The 19239-nt window shown below is 38.6% G+C and overlaps 1 long non-coding RNA gene across 3 annotated transcripts in view; it reads right to left on the reverse strand.

Moving 5' to 3' along the window:
- The window catches only part of LOC140687040 (uncharacterized), a 126766-nt gene that overhangs the window by 106989 nt on the left and 538 nt on the right, over positions 1 to 19239 (reverse strand). The window contains exon 2 of one of the 3 annotated variants that reach the window (XR_012061066.1): positions 19124 to 19223. The exons of the other annotated variants lie outside the window; for them this stretch is intronic. This is a non-coding gene — a long non-coding RNA (uncharacterized lncRNA). The remainder of the gene's footprint in view (positions 1 to 19123; positions 19224 to 19239) is intronic. 3 annotated transcript variants of the gene reach the window in all.

Genomic DNA, 19239 nt, shown 5'->3' on the forward strand with positions numbered 1-19239 from the left:
TACCCATCCTACCTGCTGGGCCCAAGGACCTGGGGCAGTGCTCTGATTCCAGCTCACCATCTCAGCTCTCTAGCTCAGCCCCAGTATCCAGACTCCTTGTAATGTCTTACCCTACAATCTCTATTAACAACTTAATACATTTTATTTATGAAACACCACCAAGCTCTTCCAGTATTCCCCATTTTCATCAATAGCAATTCCATTTCTTCCACTGTTCAGACCAAAAACTTAGAGCCATTCTCAAGTCTTTGTCTTTCTCAGTCCTCACATCCAAGTCATCAGCAAATCCTTCTGTTTATCACCATTCCTATATTACCACCCCCTACCAAACATGTCACCTGATATGCCAACATGATTTCTTTGCATGAGTGCAAAAACTTTTTTAACAAGCCATCTGCCTTTACATCCAACTCTGGATGTAATTTTTTACCTTGCCACCAGCATCATTTTGAAACATTGTCCACAGGTTATATATATGATATTACATACTAACTAGGCATGATGCATGCCTAGTGGCATTACATTTCAACCATGCCATGATGACCAGTCTGTGACCATCATTCATCTCCTGCAACACAAGGCCCAGGCCTGACCAAGGTCTACCATGGCATGTGACATCATGAACTACTAAGCTATTCATGACATGGAGGGGAGACAATGCCAAACACTGAGATTTGTAGAGCAAAAAAAGAAGCATAGATGGTCCTCTATGCTGTACCACTGAATTAACAACCCCTGAGCTGCCTGGCTTGTCATGTCAGATACTAAAGCACTTTTGTTTAAACCATCATAAAATGATTTCAGAAACCTAGTAGAGAAGAGGATAGACAATACCACCAAAAATCTGAGATCAGGTAGACATCAGCATTAAATTTAAAGTTCCTGACTACAAAGAAAAAGAAAAAGCATACTCTTTAGAAAAGGAAAGCCTTTTCCTGATACTAATTTTATGAGAAATTTGCCATGAGAAAATAAAGAACAGAGACTAGCCTGTTGGAGGCAATGTATCTATGGCAAAGATCGCTAATGCTCCCCAAATATCCATGTGTTCCTCTCCATTTCCCAGGTCCCATGAAGCCTGCTGGGATCATATCACTATTTCTTAACAACCGGAGTGTGAGCTAAAGTGATGTCACTTCTAACCCAAGAAGGGTGTACCTTATCCATACCCTCTCTCTCTCCTGTCCATGCAGGAAATGATGTACTCTGAGACTGCAGAGATGCAAGATAAAAGCAACTCGGATCCCTGAGTCACCACTTGGAGGACAGCCAAGCATCAGACTGTGACAGAAAAGAGAAAGAAACCTTTGTTATGTTAAGCCACTGAGACTCTCAGGTTTTTCTGTACCACTGAGATTTTCAGCTAGTTAGCCGAGCTTGACTACTACATCTCCATCAGTGATTTTACACTCTACTTCATTAAGATTCTGGAATCAAGAATGTCATTTAAAATAGACAGATGGTTGAGGTTTAATTCTTCTAAGTTGACTGCATTCTTCCCTTTACAAAACTAGCCTTAGCCCATCTCCCAACCACACACAGCTACTATCTGGTATCTTTCCTTGAGTCCACTAGGAATCCAATCTAATAGATGCTCCTTTCTCACGGAAGTCACGTTCACATCCATTCTATTTCATCCTTTCTCTGCAGCATTTAGGAAGTTGAAGACAGAGAAGGAAGATGAGGATACATTTAAAATACAAATTTAAACAATGATAAGAAAGAGAACATCACCAGAAGGTTTTACATATATTGGGAGAGTCCTCTTTTTCAGCATTAAAAAATCATATCATATCAAACATATCATTTCAAATGCTCTAAGAATTTAATAATCCATTGCTATAAAAAAAGTATGCCAAACCAAAAATATTTGAGATCCCCAAACAAACACTTTCTTGACTAAAAAATTCTATGCACATACATTATTTCAACCATATAAAAATAAATTTTGAAAGAGTAAAACACTGAGGGGGAAGAAAAGGGTAGATGTACAATAAAACACTGCTGGATTTCATCATTTCAGGTGCCAATCTGTACATTTTTCTTACCTCTGTCTTCCTGGGTATAATGCATGCACTGAGCTGAACTTACTTGAGCTGCTCCAGCCCTCAACCTGGAGATGCTTATCACTGAGTCATCCTTCCTGGCAGACTGCCTAGGGAACGAATCACTGGGATCTGCAATTCTCACCTGAGCCCCTTTACTGCCGCTCATACCGAGGACGTCATCTCCCAAAATGACCATTAATCTCCTGTGTGGACCCTGAATCTCCTTCTCCCTTAAGTTCTTATTGTTAAGTTTCTGCTTGTGAGTTCACAGAAGTTTTTGGGGGGGCCCTATTGCAACTTACTGTTCCTAAAATTATTCTTACTAGTCCTGTACCCCCTTCCCCCAGAAAACCCTATCCACTAAGTTTGGGGCCTACAACCGAGGATGGTTAATAATACTGAGTATTTATCAGGCCATATGCTAAGCAGTTCTCCTACAAAAGCTCTAAAACCCCACAAATCCACTTTAAGGTCAGTACTATTATTAGCCCCACTCTGCAAATGAGGAAAATGAAATCTAAAGGGGTTCAGTCACTTGTCCAGAGTTTCCACACTAGGAAGTGGCAAAGTCACTGCTGTCTGACACTATTTAATTTAAGAAATTAAATGTTCCACGGTAGAATGGATTTTAGTAAATTAAGGAATTGTCCACAGACTAGCCAGTGAGAGTGACAATGGGGCTGACAGACCATGTGATGTTCCAATCCTGTCGAGGGCCTCCCAGGACTGGGTAGATGGGATGGCACCTGCTCGAGAGAGACCTGCATGTGTGTCTGTGATGATGGCAGGTGGGGGAAGAGAACCAGCCCAGTCAGGAAGGGATTACCCAAGTTAGTCCATAAATGGGCAGCTCCGAAACAAAAGCAGAAACTAAGGTTAATTTTTCCATCAGTAAATCAACAAACACAAATGTCAACCTCAAACCTTTTGGTGTTAACACTAATCCAAAAACTGAGGGCCTGCACATAAACAGGAAAACTTTTTTATATGATGTCTGCACTCCTGGGATCGGGCTGGGGGAACAGAGTCAATGGGCTCCTTAAAAAATTTCCACTGGTTGGAGAATGTCATTGTAAGTGAAGTAAGCCAGAAAGAGAAAGAAAAATACCATATGAGATCACTCATATGTGGAATCTAAAAAACAAAAACAAAAACAAACAAACAAACAGAAACAAAGCATAAATACAGGACAGAAACAGACTCACAGACAGAGAATACAGACTTGTGGTTACCAGGGGGGTAGAGGGTGGGAAGGGATAGACTGGGATTTCAAAATTGTAGAATAGATAAACAAGATTACACTGTATAGCACAGGGAAATATACACAAAATGTTATGATAACTCACAGAGAAAAAAATGTGACAATGAGTGTGTATATGTCCATGAATGACTGAAAAATTATGCTGAACACTGGAATTTGACACAACATTGTAAAATGATTATAAATCAATAAAAAATGTTAAAAAAAAATTTCCACTGGTTGCTGACCATCTTCTCAGTGTTGGACACAGATCCAGCCTCGTTTCCCTCTCCACAGCCTCCCTCCAGAATCAGAGTTAAATTAATTCCATCTTTGGAAGGTTCTTCATTGTTTTACATCTGCATTGTGGTATGTTCAAAGAAAGAGAAAAAGACAAGATTCCAGTTATTTGGATAGGTGAAAAAAAATAGGTGAAACTGAATTGAAATACTCTGTTTCGTTCAAGTTAAATATACTCACACTCGCACACATTTATTTAAGCAATATGTGAAGTTACAAGAGAGAGTTAACATCAGGTTTCAAACCATGCATTGAATAAGAGCGCCCTCATCAGGCCACAACTAATATAATAGATCTAAACTGTTGGTTAGCTTCCAAGACAGGAAAGTTGTGCAGTAAGTGAAAATTGCAGCAGCATATGCCAGCCATCCCATAATTGCCCCTGAAAGTCATCTTACCCAAATTATCATTTAATAAAAGCAATTGTTGGGCAATGTTTTGTGTGTAGGTGGGGGAAAGAACACTAAAGTCAAAATGTTTTAGTTCAAGCTCTACCATTAACAATGTGACCCTGAAAAGTCAAAGAACCTTTCAGCCTCCATCTCTACCCATCTGTAAAATGGGCACAATCCTTACTAAGTCTGCCTGTCTAGGCTCAAATAAGATACATCCCAAAGTACTTTGTAAAACATAGAGCCATTATGAATGTCAAGTATTATCAGTATTATCTCTACTGAAATGATACAGTATGAGGAACCACTTCATTTTGGCAAGTTCAAGAAGGTAATCCTTAACTAAAAACACATTTTTTATTTCTGTGTGATAGTTGTCCGCTTTTTAAAAAAGTGAATGTAATCTTTGATTACAAAAACAGAAAAAAACAAAAAACAAAAAAAGCACCGCTTAGCACAGGATCTTTACTACACATAAAGATGTGTACTTTACACTCACATCATAGATGATCTACTTTCTAGCTCCTTTTCAAGGCTTTGACTCATTTAAATGAGAGGCCAGTATCAGCAAAGATTCATTAAGTACCAGAGGTAGGGCACCGTGCTAGGAATTCGAAGAGAGCCCGGTGAAAGGCGCCAAATTTGTACTTAAATCTCAGATGCTAGAAGGCACCTCAAGAGGCCATCAGATGTACCCAATAAGTTTCTCCCACAGCTCCTGGGTCAGAGAAAGTTCTCAGGATAAAAGTCTGTGAAGTATAGTTATCTTCAGAAAGTGTGATTCTAGGTAGGATCATCCCATCTGTACTGTTTGGTAAGTTTTAAGTAATAAATACATATTGCTTTGTCATTTAAGGAATCAAAAATGACTTGTAAAAGTTAGTAAACCACTTTGAACAACTGAAGCCAGAGAACATGGTCCTTAGTTTCAAAGGACATTCTAGAGATAAGGATGCCCAGACTAAAGCAAGACTTCAAACTCCTTTGCAAAACACCTATAAGAGTTTTGAAAACTACTTATCTTGTGCAATTTCAGGTAAAACATCTAAATTTTTTTCATCATAAATATACTTTCGAACGATATAATTTTGGCAGGCTGTAAACACTGTATTCAATTGAATCGAAATATCATAGCGATTTGACAGCCATTATCACACATTAACAAACAAGCTCCTTTTTATAAGTTGAAAAGGCCATATAATTCATTTTTTTTCCTTTAACCCTGACTGAACCAAGATTCAGTACAAGAAACAGAAATCATTCAAGGCATTGTAAGCAGAAAGGAATTTAATACAGAGAATTAGGTTCCTACAAAATCATCCTAACAAGCTCTTAAGTAGGCTTCCAAAAGTCCAGCCTACGCAAATCTACAGAGATGGAAAGTAAAAACGTAGTTTCCTCGGACTGCGGTAGGAGGTGGAGAATAGGGAGTGACAGCTAATAGGGTAAGTAATCCTACTGGAACACAGCTCTGTCCACTCCTGTATTGTTCATAGCTGGTCTTCCACTACAAGGGAGAGCTGAATAGTTGGGACAGAGACCATGGGATTTAAATATTTACTATCTGCCCTTTGAAGAAAAAGTTTGCCAAACCCTGCTTTTATTCAAAGAGGCAATGTTGAACTGTCAGAAATAAACATGTAACTTTTCACTTTCTCTTCCTTGAAATGAAGTTTATAAATAAGCACCCAGGGCACAGAATGAGACACTGGTGAAAGCAAGTCCTCACCAGGCTGTTTGTCACTAATAAGAATTATAAAAATATAGAATGGTCCACCTTGCCAAATGAAATTTTCCACCATGCTTCTTACAAACTTTAATTATTCTAAATCTAAAATAAACACTAGTTTTACTTTTAACAGTAATACTTAAAATACACCAGAAATTGCATCCTTTGCAACTATTTCAGTTTATGATGAAAAATTTTAGATGCTAACTTAAAAACGCATGTTGAGTACAGGGCTGTGTTTGTATATTATTTATTTGTTTGCAAGCAAAAATGTTTTAAGACCACTGGCCTAAAGCAAAAAGTCATCTTTGACCTTAGTAAGAGCCCTAGATGAATGTATAACATCCCCCTCCCCAATTAGAATTATTAGAATTGCCCTAAAAGTTAGCTATCGTTTTTTAAGTTATTAAGACTGTTCATTCAGTGTATCACACTATAGACATTTCCAAAAGTAAAGGTTTATGTATAAGTTATTCTGATTATGGATATATAAGTGAAGAGGAAACCAACATTTATTAAGCATCCATTATTTGCCAGATTCTCTACATAAATTATCTTACTGATTCCTAATAATTATACTTTGAGGTATGTATTTTTATATTAATCCCATATTTTCAGCTGAAAAACAAAACTGATACCAAGTGAGTTTAGGTAATACACTTTAGACCCCTGCAGCCAGGATGCAGCAGAACTAGGATACAAACCCAAGACTGTTTGACATCAAAGTCCATGTACTTTCCACTCCCTGCACAGCTTGGTTCAGCTTTCTTAGACCTCAGGCCTATATTTATGTGTATCTGAGTCCATGACATGCAAATATTCTGGAACCTACAGTGATAATACTTCGTTCCTAACAGTCCCTGGCATTTATTTCCCCTACAACCATCAGCTGACAGTAGTCAAACTATGTAACAACCAGTGGGGCATCAGCACCAGCCATTCTAAACAGATGCCAGCATAAAGATGGGTACAAGTTCACCGTTGAGTATCAGCCCCGACGATACCTAAAACGAAAGCGTTTTTAGAAAAGCTGAAAAGGATAAACTTGCACGACAACCTCATTTTTCAGATAAAGAAGCTAAAGACTAAGAGATTAACATCCTGCTAAATGTCACACCATCAGTCACTGGCTGGACCAGAAGAGAACACCAGTTTCCAGAAGCTCCTGTATTTGGGTGAGTGATTGATGAGCATGTGAATGATGGACATAACTCTGCTTTCTTTCCTTTAGCACCTAAAAGAACTCAAGGTGGCGCCATGTATACATCATCTCCAGCACTGGAGCATGGGCATTTCAGGATGGTTTCAAATAAGCAACTAAAGGTTCAGAATAAATATCTGAATGTCTGTTAAATGACTGCAATCCTCACACCTGCCCTACTTCTCTTCCCTTTGTACCTCACCATCGTTGCTTGCATTTTACCAGTGAGGAATAGTGCATCTCACAGTGCATGCAAAACACCTGGGGATTTTGTCGAAGTGTAGTCTGATTCAGTAGGTTTGGGGTGAGTGCCAAGATTCTGCATTTTCAACAAGCTCCCAAGCAATGACATTGTTGCTGTCAGCAGACCACACTTTGAGGAAGAAGAACTTAGACCACATTACATGAGAAGGATTACGGTACACAAGGACTTTTCTTAATTAAGAAAATAATAATAAAGATTAGATGGCATTTAGGATTACCCAAATTAAGAAATCTCTAAAGGGGAGGATGGCGGTATAGCTCAACCGTAAAGTGAGTGCTTAGCATGCACGAGGTCCTGGGTTCAATCTCCAGTACAGCCATTGAAAATAAATAAACAAACAAACAAACAAACAAACCTACCTACCACCCCCCAAAAAAAACCCTAAAAATAAAAAAAAATAATTTTTTTAAACTTGTTCTAGAAAGACAGTCTCTAAAATCTTTATTTCTGAGCACCAGACTCTAACCAATAAGCAAGTAGCTTCATCTGATGTGTTGGGAAAAGGAATTATCACGCCTCCTTAGCCAAAAAAAAATTATGTGAACATTGCTTTTTACACTTTAATAAAAGTAATGATGCTGCCTAGAATACGTACTAAAAACATATGCTGCATTTTTCTCATGGCTAGGAATTAAAGATTCTCTCTCTTGCTTGGCTCATTAATACTGCTTTCTAAAAACAACTGTACCACCAAGTGGACAATACGAAAATCAGTTTATATGATACAATGTTCAGGCTTTCCCCAATTCCATCCTCCAGCTTCACCAGTTAGCAAAGGGTTATTAATTCTGGGCTAACTAACAGAGCCCATGTAGGACTCAGTACTTCAAGATGGACAACCTCAAAAGATAAGCCATATTAAAGAATCACTTTCCAGTACCATTTAAACAACGGCATCTGAACAGAGCAACACCGCTGATCAGACAATGTGTAGCAACAGGCTAATATTTCCTCCATGGACACCAATGATTAGAATACACAGTTAAAGCAGCTATCCAACATGAACTTATGCTAAGTAGAAATTCAGAACCACAGATCTTAAACAACGAAAATATGGTTTTCACTTTTACCTTGGTCTTCTGTAATTCTATGCCTACTTCAAAAACAGGGAAACAGAATTAAGCAACATTACAAATAAGTATAATACAGTGAAAGCATCAGGGCCCTCACACTGTGGGGAGTGCGTTGTGACCCTCCCCTTCACTCTGGCTCAGTCATGTAATTTATTTTGGCCGATAGGTTACTAGTAGATATAACACCAGCAGAGGCTTTGAAAGAGCTTGCTTGATTGAGTTTATTTGTTCTTGCTCCTCTGCTATCACCATGAGAGCATGCCCTAGATAGCCTCTGTATTTATTTATTAGTTTGTTTGTTTATAGAATTTGTATTTAGGATTTTTATTTCTATAGGTTTCCCTCTAAGAATGGCTTTAGCTGCATCCTATAATTTGGCATGTTGTATTTTCATTTTCATTCATGTCAAAGTATGAGTGTATATCTCTAGTGATTTTTTTTAATCCATTGGTTGTTTTAGGAGTATATTATTTAATTTTCACATATTTTTTGCAAAAGTCCTTCTGTTACTGATTTCTAATTTTACTGAATTATGATTAGAGGATATATTTTGTAAATACTTCAGTTCTTTTAAATTTATTAAGGTTTGTTTTATGGCCCAATTATGGTCTATCCTGTAGAATGTTTCATGTGCACTTGAGAAGAATATGTATTCTGCTGTTTTGGGGTGGAGTGTTCTAGTTTTCTGTTAGTCTACAGTGGTGTATAATGTTACACAATTTTCAATTTCCTTTTTGATTTTCTGCATGTTTGTTCTATTATTGAAAGTGGGGCACTGAAGTCCCAACTATTATTTTTTAACTTTCTATTTTTTCCTTCAATTTTGTGAGTTTTTAGTTCATGTAATGAGGAACTCTGTTGTTAGCACAGATATTTATAACATGTTTTCCTGATGAACTGACCCTTTAATTATTATAAAATGTTCTCTGTCTCTAGTAACAATTTTTGCCGTAAAGTCTATTTGTCTCATGTTGGTATAGCTACTACAGGTCTTTGATTACTATTCACATAGCATATCTTTTCCCATCCTTTAACTTTCAAACTATTCGTGTCTTAATCTAAAGTGAATCTCTTACAGATAGCATACAGTTTGATCACATTTTTTAAATTCATTCTACCCATCTCTACCTTTTAATTGGAGAGGATAATCCATTTATATTTAAATTAATTACTGATAAGGTACGATTTACATCTGCCACTTTTCTAATTGTTTTCTACATATCTGATTTTTTCTCTTCCTTGATTCCTTCAACACTGCCTTCTTTTCTGTTGAACAGGTATGTTCTGGTATGTCCTTTTAATTCCCTTACCAATCCTTTTGTTTTATATTTTTTAGTTATTTTCTTACCGGTTGCTCTGGTGATTATCATTAACACCTTCATTTATAACGATCTGGTTCTGATTAATACTTAACTTAATTTCAATACTATATTTTAAAAATTGCTTTAATCAGTTTCATCCCCACTACTTCTATATGCTGTTATCATAAATTATATCTGTATACACTGCATACTTATCAATGTATATTTGTAGTTATTCTTTCTGCAGTTGTCTTAAATCAGGTATGAGGGGAGAAAGGAGTAACAAACAAAAGCTACACTTATATTTTTATGTCATATTTACCTGTGTTTACCCACTTTATCAGTGTTCTTTACGTCTTCATGTGGATTTGAGTTACTGTATAGTGTCCTGACTGTTGAATTTTCATTCAGGGCACATCTGCTAGTAATAAACTCTCTCTCAGTTCCTGTTTATCTGGCAATGTCTTAATTTCTCCTTGTCAGATATAGATTCTTGGTTGGTAGGGTTTTTTTCCTTTCAGCACTTTAAATATGTTATCCAATTGTCTTCTGGTTTCCATGACTTTCGATGAGAGATCAGCTGTTTATGTTACTGAGGTTTCCATATTTGTGATGAGTCCATTCTCTGTTGCTATTTTCAAGATTCTGTCTTTGCCTTTGGTTTTCAGTAGTTTGATTATGATGTGCTTAGGTGTAGATCACTAGGAATTTACCCTCTGGATTTTTCAAACATGTTGGATGTATAGGTAAATGATTTCTATCAAATTTGTGAAATTTTCAACGATTATTTCTTCAGATATTTTTTTCTGCCCTTTCCTCACTTTCCTTTCCTCTAGAACTTCCATTATGCTTATGCTGGTACATTTGTTGGTGCTCCACTGGTTTGTGAGGCTTTGTTCATTTTTCTTCATTCTTTTCTTTTCTGTTCCCCAGACTGGATAATATCAATGTATCCGTCCTCAAGTTCCCTGATTCTTTGTTCTGCCACTTCACATCTGCTGTTGAGCTCCACTAGTGATTTCTCTTATTTCAGCTTTTGTACTTTGAAGCTCCAGGGTTTTCATTTCTTTTTTTTTTTTTTCATAACTTCTGTCTCTTTGTTGGTATTCTCTATTTGATGAAATGTTGTTATCACACATTAATTCCTTAGATTTGGTTTGCTTTAGTTCTTTAGAATATTTAAAACAGTTGATTTAAAGTCTTGTAAGTCCAACATCTGGGGTTCCTTAGGTACAATTTGTACTGATTTCATTTTTTCCCTTGTATGGAGCATATTTTCTTGCTTCTGTTTTTTAAATAATACCTCATAATTTTTAAAATCTGTTTTTAAATTGTGTCTCATAATTTTTTATTAAAAGCCAGACATTTAAAATAACATAATGTGACAACTCTGGCAACCAGATTTGCCCACCCTACCTGCAGCATTTGTTGCTGTTGCCACTTGTTATAGTTGTTGCTATTTGTTTAGTGACTTTCCAGAACTAATTCTGTGAAGTCTACATTTTTTGTCATGTTAGTGCCTCTACTTGGTTAGCTTATTGGTGAGCTAATGATTAGGTAGAAATTTCCTTAAACACCTATAACCAATCAATCTCCCAGACTTGGCTGTGTGTGTGTGGGTGTTGGAGCATGCCTTTTAAACTCAGTTCATAATGCCACCTTATCCTTCACTTCTTGCTCGCATAGAACCTGAAGATCAATCAGGAATGAGAGCTTAGAGCCTTCTCAGGTCCTTCTTAGGCATGCTCACAGCTCTTCGATGTACATGGCCTTCTAGATTATCAAGAATATTTCAGAGCTTTTCAAACCCCCTATGAACGGTGCATTCACCAGCTATTCCTTTTAATCTTTCTGTTAGTCTATTGTTTTCCCCAACTGCTATCCATCTAAGGCATCTGCAAAGTTTAAAAAAAAATAAACCCTACCCCTGCCTTTAATTGTTCTTGACAATGCACCTTGTGGGAGCTGACTTTTAGCACTGAGTGAGCTCTGAGTCAGCCTTGAAAGTGATGTATTCCAGGGAACCACCAAACAGGTCAGATAATGACAATTCCATAAGAATGAGGCTTTGAATAAATTCTGAATACATTTTTCCCCACACTGGTGGCTGTCAAGCTATCCCAGAAACGTGGGCTGTTATTTTTTAAGGCTATTACATAGCTGGGAAGTGGGGGATGGGTGGACTAGGGCAAGTTAAAATGCCACAAGGCTCACTGTTCTTACTAAGATTCAGCCATTTTTCTTGAATAAACAATTCTTGGGTTACCATAAGCCTTTAGTTAATTTCTAGAGTTCTAAAAAAGTTAATTCTGAAAAATTTTGCCACTTTTTTCATTGCTCTTAAGGAAGGGAAAATATTTGGGGGCCCTTTTATCTGCCATTTTTACTGACATTCTCCAATAACCTTTTTTAAGCCAAAAATAATCCAAACCATGGCTAAATACAAAAGTACTAGTAGCCAGACACAAGCATCATGGGGATGAGGAGTCAGAAGTTGTGAAGTAAAGAAGACATAACAAAGAGCCTACACCTTCTGTGAAATTGCCCCATAAGGCCCATTCAGAACAGCCACTAACTAACACCTCTTCATCCTCCTTTAATTAAATCTGTTCTTCCTTAAACACCATCACCAAGATAAATGAGAGTAAGCCAATTCAATCTTATTGATTCTCTGTTTTGTTTAATCACTAGAAATACCATTTTGTTTAATTACTAGAGATTGTTTTCTACTATTTCTATTTCAGATACGCCTTGACTGAGTTACAATATTTCTGCAGAGAAATGTGCTCTACACTCTAAACAATCACTTCATAAACTTTTAAACCCAACAGATTTGTTAACAAAGAAGTAGCTGTCTGAAATTAATGGCTGAAACCAATATTGTAACACCTAAATGTTGTAGGCTGGTGGGTAACTGGAGCCCTCTGAAGGAAGTAACACTTAAGCTGGATTTTGAAGGATGGAAGAGGAATTAGAAGAATGTAGGGAAAGATTATATGTCCAAGAGCTTCCAGCCCAGAATCAGCATAATATCATCTCAGATCAGTGAGCAGACTAACTGACTATAGTGGTAACTAATGTGGAAAGGAAAAGAAGGTTAAATTTAGGGAGATATTGGAGCTCAAGAAGACAACAGAAGACTTTAAGTAAGAGGCAGAGAATTTGGACTCGACTGTAGGACAATGGTTCACAATCATTTCCCCTCTTCCAATAAACTTGAGAGATGCACTTATTCCCAGTACCAGCAATGGCACACAATTCAAGAGATCCTCAAATGCGGGGGATGAAGTAGTGAGGATGATGTCAGAATCTCTGAGGGGGGAGAGCGAGTGTAGGATATGAGAGATTTTTAAAAACCCACTTGAAATTCTGATATTCCTTCCTTCACCGCTCCACTCATCCCTCCACACCTCCAGCAGTGGGAAGCCACAGGAGACTTCTGAAGAAAATATTGCTCTTTTTAAAGTGTTTCGTGGCTAGTTTTTAAAGTATTTCATGGAGTAATAGCCTAATTTCCTGAACAGTAGACAAAACTATTTCTGCACTTTCCAAAAGGTAATTCATAGAATACTCATCCCACAGATGCCATCTGTGAAGAAGGTTCAGTCCCCATAAGTTTGGGAAATCACACGTATCACATCCCCTTCTACAGGAGATTCACAAACATGCTAATTAGCTTACTAAAGGATCTAAGAGTTCCCACAGTAGAGAAACCTGTTCAGTTTTTTCAACCCAGAGTTTCCACACCCTTATTTGAACACAGATTTATTCCCACATAATATCTTATCAATATTCTAGTACTGAACAGAAGTTGAGCAATGCTGGCCTGCGTTAGTTTCTATGTGGTTGGGGCAGGTCACATGTGGTTCAGTACCCGACAAAGATCTTCTTAGGCAAGACAATAAAGCAGGAAGTGGCATTTCCCCTACTCTCTAGAAACCCCACTCCCTACAACCCTTTCTGTCTGCTCTCATTTGCCTTTTCAGTTCCTCATGCAGAGAAGAACCCAACCTCAGCCCTCATTCCTACCCTGTAAGTGCCCCCCAAACAACTTTATTCAGTGAAAATGGTGAGTAGAGGCCCCTGGGTTCCTCAGTGTTTTTCTGGGACCCTCACCAGCATCTGAGCTAAGTAACTGAGTGGCTGAAAGAGAAACCAGCCTGGAGAACACGATGGCACTTGTGGATCTTCCTGTGTAATTAACTAGAGGAACAAAAAGGGTTGTGAAAAGCTGCTGGGCAAGGGACGAAAGAAAAGAGGAGAACAAGCCTGTCTGGGCCTGAATGAGTTACAAAAGCAGATGAGAATGAAAACAAGGAATGGCCTTCTTCCTAGCTCTTACTTCCTTCCTCTGCAAAAGCCCTGAGTGGCCTTTTTAATTCTTCCCCAGCGCAGCTGTAGTCAGCTTTCTCCTTCAAAGCTGTGCTCTGTGCTCCCTCTGCTGGCCCTGACGCAGCCATTAGATTTAAAACCAACTACAGCGTGACAGTTACATCTGAGTGGCCTGCAGAGATCTGTGCCATCCACATAGCCTCTCTTAAACTTAGCTACTCTTCCGAGCTCAGAGGAGAATTCAACTTCTTTTGTACCAGTAACAACAAAAAGTATGTGTGTTGGGGAAGAGGGGTAAAAAGGGGATGGTTAAATAAATTACTGTACTTCATACATGAAATGCAGCCGTCCTAAATTGTATCCACCACTGTGTGAGGCTCTGGAGATTGAAAAAGAGAAAAAATTAGTAATACTTGCCCTCTACTCTCAGGAAACTTACAAGTTAGAGAGGGAGACCAACATACAACATGTTTCTCAAGAGGAAGAATTTTAGAAAATTTCTGTAACATGTGCCTTGAATGATAATTCTAATATGTTTGCTGAACCTAAAGAGAAGCAACTCAAATAGAGCAGGCTGTGCCTTCTTAAATGTGCATCTTATTGGATAGGTTTGGTTATGTGACAGTATGGGCTCATAACAATCACTACGGTCATCCATTATGGAACACCTGCTGGGGGCCAGTCACAGTATGCTTTATGTATGTCAGCTCATTTTATAAAGTTCAGAGATGAGCCTAAGGGAGAAACTGAGGTTCAGAGATACCAAGATTACACAACCAGAAAGTGGCAAAGTAGGCATTCAAGTCCAGGTCTGCTTGACTCCATAGCCCCTTCAATCTCTCCCCACTACCTCAATCATTATCCAGCTTCCACAAACAGCACTGCTACCTCAGGTCCCCCTCCACTTGGTCACTGAGTAAAATGGAATCGCCTAATACGACAGTCAACAATAGAATCCTATGTCATGTTCACATTGAGCAAAGTACTACGCAAGGTCCCTAGTCTTAAGGAGCTTAAAATACAATGGAGCAGGGGCTATATGCAAAATAAGTTAAATACAGCCAATAGATTTCCTCCGTGTCAGAAACAGCCAGTTTGAAAACATAATGGAAAACAAATTCCATTAACAGGAGCACCTAAAATACCCCAGAATAAACATTTTAAAATTTGTCAAGCCTTTATGAAGAAATTTATAGAGCTTTTATAGGAAGATACAATATACAATAAATAGAAAGTCAACTTCTGTTCCTGGCTGAGAAGACTCAATATGGCAAATATATTAATTCTCTCCAATTTGTTAAATTTAAGGCAATTTGAACTACAGTTATTGACTCATTGTGATATCAGCACAGAAACAGGCATATAAATCAACTCTAAAATCCAATTAACAATGTATATGGGGGATTAGTCTATGGTAAAAGTGGCATTTCAAACTAGTGGGGAAAGGAGTCAATAAGTGGATGAAACAATTGGCTGTATATTTGGGGAAACACAAATTCCTACCTCTCAAGAGACATAAAAACAAATTCCAGGTGGATTAAAGACTTAAACATTAAAACAAGCAAAAATAATAGAAGAAAAATAAGGCAATATTTTTATATAGAGACAGGAAAGGAAGCCTTGGCCAACATGCCACCAAGGTCCAACATCATCATAGAAAATACTAATATGTTTGACTAAATAAGAAACAAAAATGTCTGCAGAAGAACAGACACCAAAAAGAAAAAGAAAATGGCAAACTTCAGAGGAAAGTATTTGAAATACATGACAGTCAAAGAAAAAAAAAGTATTACTATTTTAAAAGCAAAAAAGTTCAGAAAAACGTATTCATTCATGTTAAATATAAATGTATAAAAAGAAAAGACAAATATAAATTAGATTGTTGCAGTGGTTATTTTTACGGGATGGCAAAAATAAAGAGACTTTTACTGCTGTATTGTTTGAATTTCTACAGTGATCACATGCTGTATGGAAAAGAACTATAGAAATATTTACATTTTGAGGAACAACAATGAGTAAAAGAATAGTCCTTTACAGAAGAATTTCAATACTTAATAAGAAGCATCTTGAATTAATCAGTGCTTGAAAGACTCTAGCTTGTGTAGTATTTGCAAACTCTCTAGTAACATAAGAAATTCAATGATTCAAAATTAGTGAATTTTCCTTCTGAGTAGCTAATCTCTAAAACGCAACAACAGATTTGCTGGTCTATGAAAGTAGTCTTGAGGTCTAAAAGCTTGTTTTAAAAGAAATGGACAATAGTGAAATGTCCCATTTCTCCTTCCCAGGGGTCCATCTTCTCACCACTCTTTCTGCCCCATCCTCAAGATTTTGCCAAACTATCAAAGGAAAGATGGAAATACTTGTTCTGTTTTATATTACCTGTTGTGGTTTTTATTCTCAGCTATTACTTTTGCATAAAAAAAAAAAAGAAAACAAAGAGGAGGAGGAGGAAGAGCAGGAAAAGATTCTCAGCCCTTAAAGTTTCAAAACAGATTTTGTTAACTCCTGGAAAAGAAAGTCTTCAGAAAGAAAAGGTGTGGGACAGCAGATGTCAACCTTAATGCCGCAGTTTGGGAAGAATGCCTGAGGGGTGGACAGCTGCCCACCTGGAGTCTCCCCTGGCTGCAGGAGGGTAGAGAGGCAGAGAAGGAAGCAATTCAGTCAGCCACAGAGCCCCGGCTGGGAGGTGGGGGTGATGGAGGGTGGTGATGGGAAGACTCCCAGCTGACCAGAGATCTACGGGCTTGCTTCTAAGGTGAGATAAGGTCCACGAGCTGCTCCTCACATGACAAGAGAGTGACAGTATGACGGGAGGGGTGGTAGCATGGTGTGTTGGCCAGAGTCTTGATGTTACCCCAAAAGGTAAAGACCTAGTTCTTGTCATACCGAAAGATGTTTATAGACAGAAGACGGTGCATTGTGTAGAGAAACATTTTTAAAGATTTACTTAGAAAAGGAAATGTACTCCTCCGAGAACGGGAGGTAGGCTAATCCAAGAGAGAAAAAGCGGTGGCTTTTGTCTCCCCTTTTTCTTATACCCTCACTTAGAGGTGGTCTTTTGATTGATTGACGGCTCTTGTCCCTAGAGTGCTTAGTCATGTTTGGCCCCTTTTGCGCATGTCCTTACCCATGGTGTACACAGAAAAACCCACAGAGGGCGCACTGAAACCCTAACGTTAATTATAACACAATGAACATTGGGTTATGTTTGGTTAAGTCCTTTCTGCTGTCAGGTTCTAACCAGTTTCTTGCTGACACTCATTTAGAAGTAAAGTCCCTTCAGGCAGGCATACCGCCATCCGGACCATCCTCCCTCTCCTCCACCTATCTGCCTGGCGCCCCCACTTACCTAACTACCTAACACTGAGACAGCCTCCTGAGCCCCCCAAAGCCTCAGAATGGCATTAGGGGGCAGCAGAAAGTTTCCCTCACCCCTAAGAAAGCCACAAACGTGGCTGAGAGAAGCCTGAAACTGCCTTATACTGAATCGCAACACGTCTCCCACAAGTCACACACGCACCGTATGTCTGACTAGAGCTGAGGAGACGTTGGAGGTGACAGTGGCCTTAGAGAACATCTAATACAAATGATACTTACCCGGGCTGTGGACCAGGCCATTGAGCCCCACACCTGAGTGAACACAGACCCATTTGAAATGTTTGTAAAAAATGCAGATGATCAGGCCCCACTCCCAAGGGGGAAAAAAAGTGGCTGAGAGAGAATCAGAGTGCCTGAAGGGACCTTGAGGTTCCAAGGGGAGTATGTGAACTGACCAGAGACAGACAGAAAACAAACATTAGCAGCAATGCCACCTTAGAGAGATGGTCAGGAACCAGGAGACCTCACCTCCACCAAGTTCCTCACACACACAGATGGCACCCTATGTAGAAAGAAGGGAAAGGGGAAATTCTGAGTTTATTGAGGAAACCTGGTATTGACTAGATAAAGCTCAGATATCAGTAAAATGAGGCTCACAAGAAAGAGTTGTGTTATAAATTACGTTGTTCGTTGCTGTAGGCCAGAGTCTGTGGCTTGTGCAAAGCTAACCCACCACACCTGCTTCACAGGATTGTTTTAATGTGACAAGGTGAGACCAAGATGGGGAAGGTCCTAAATATACCGCTCCAATTACCAGATGCTTGTTGTCGTTACTACAGTTCACGATTTCATTGTCCAGTCGCAAGGAGCAAAGCAATGTGGCCAAGTTTACTGAGCTTATTTTTACTATAACCAAGAATATACGAATGCATTACCTCAGAATTAACATGTCATTTTCCCACATATAAGTAATGTGACCAGTGCTTGTAATTCAGTCATCCCACGAGTAACACAAGACATTTTCTCTAAGATGATAAGATACATTAAGACTTCCTTCATACAAAAGGATAAATGATTCAACAAGGCATTCTCAAGACTACAATCCAGATCTGTTTTGCTCCTTGCTTGTCAAACCCAATTTAACTGCACTGGGTTAAAACAAATTCAATCGACTACCTGTCTTCACCTCCTGCCAGGGACCCCAGGAGGACATCAATTGTTTTTCCTTCAAAGTTATATATACCATTGGGAGCAAGAAACTAATCCTCACTAATGTATTTATCACAATAAAGATTGCATATCTACAATATTTTGCATAATTACTTAATTTAAATTTGACTACTATCCCCATTTTATAGATTAGCAAAAACAGAGTCTCAGAAACGTTAAGTTAGGATAAAGCCACAGAGTAAATGGCAATGCCTATATTTTGAATCAAGTGTCTGGTTTCTTTCCATTCTACCACATCGCCTTGCTAATGAAAACATATAAGCTTATCTGAAGCTTATACTTTAAAAAATTCTTGCCAAGAAACTCAAGGTCTAGGATAACAAGTCATCTACCACTCCCATCACCCACCCACTCTACCACACACCTTTCCTCTGCCACACTCCGTCCCCTAAGCCCACTGGCCTTCTTTCAAGCCTTCACAGAGCTGTTTCCTCTGCTTAGACAGTCCTATCTTTCCTCCCCACTTAAGAGAGTTCAACCCATTCTCTACAACGGACAGTGACTTTGAAAGTTTTGCTCCCTCTCCCAAGAAGTAGCTGCGTACACTCGGATTTGTACGGTTAGTTCAGCTTTCCATCACAGCGCGCACTTATCACTTGAGAGTGGCGTTTGTCTGCATGTGCCCCGGTGACCACTACTAGAATATGACCTCCTCAAGTCAAGGTCCGGGGCTGCCTACCTCCTGGCTTACCTGTTGGTCTCTCAGCGCATAGTCGGAGTTCAACAGATGCTCGTTGAGTTAACAAATGAATTTTATTTTAAATCAAGGTCTATATTTCACATGACCTAGACTGGGAATGAATCATA

The sequence above is a fragment of the Vicugna pacos genome, chromosome 2 (genome assembly GCF_048564905.1).
Source record: "Vicugna pacos chromosome 2, VicPac4, whole genome shotgun sequence".
Taxonomy (NCBI): domain Eukaryota; kingdom Metazoa; phylum Chordata; class Mammalia; order Artiodactyla; family Camelidae; genus Vicugna; species Vicugna pacos.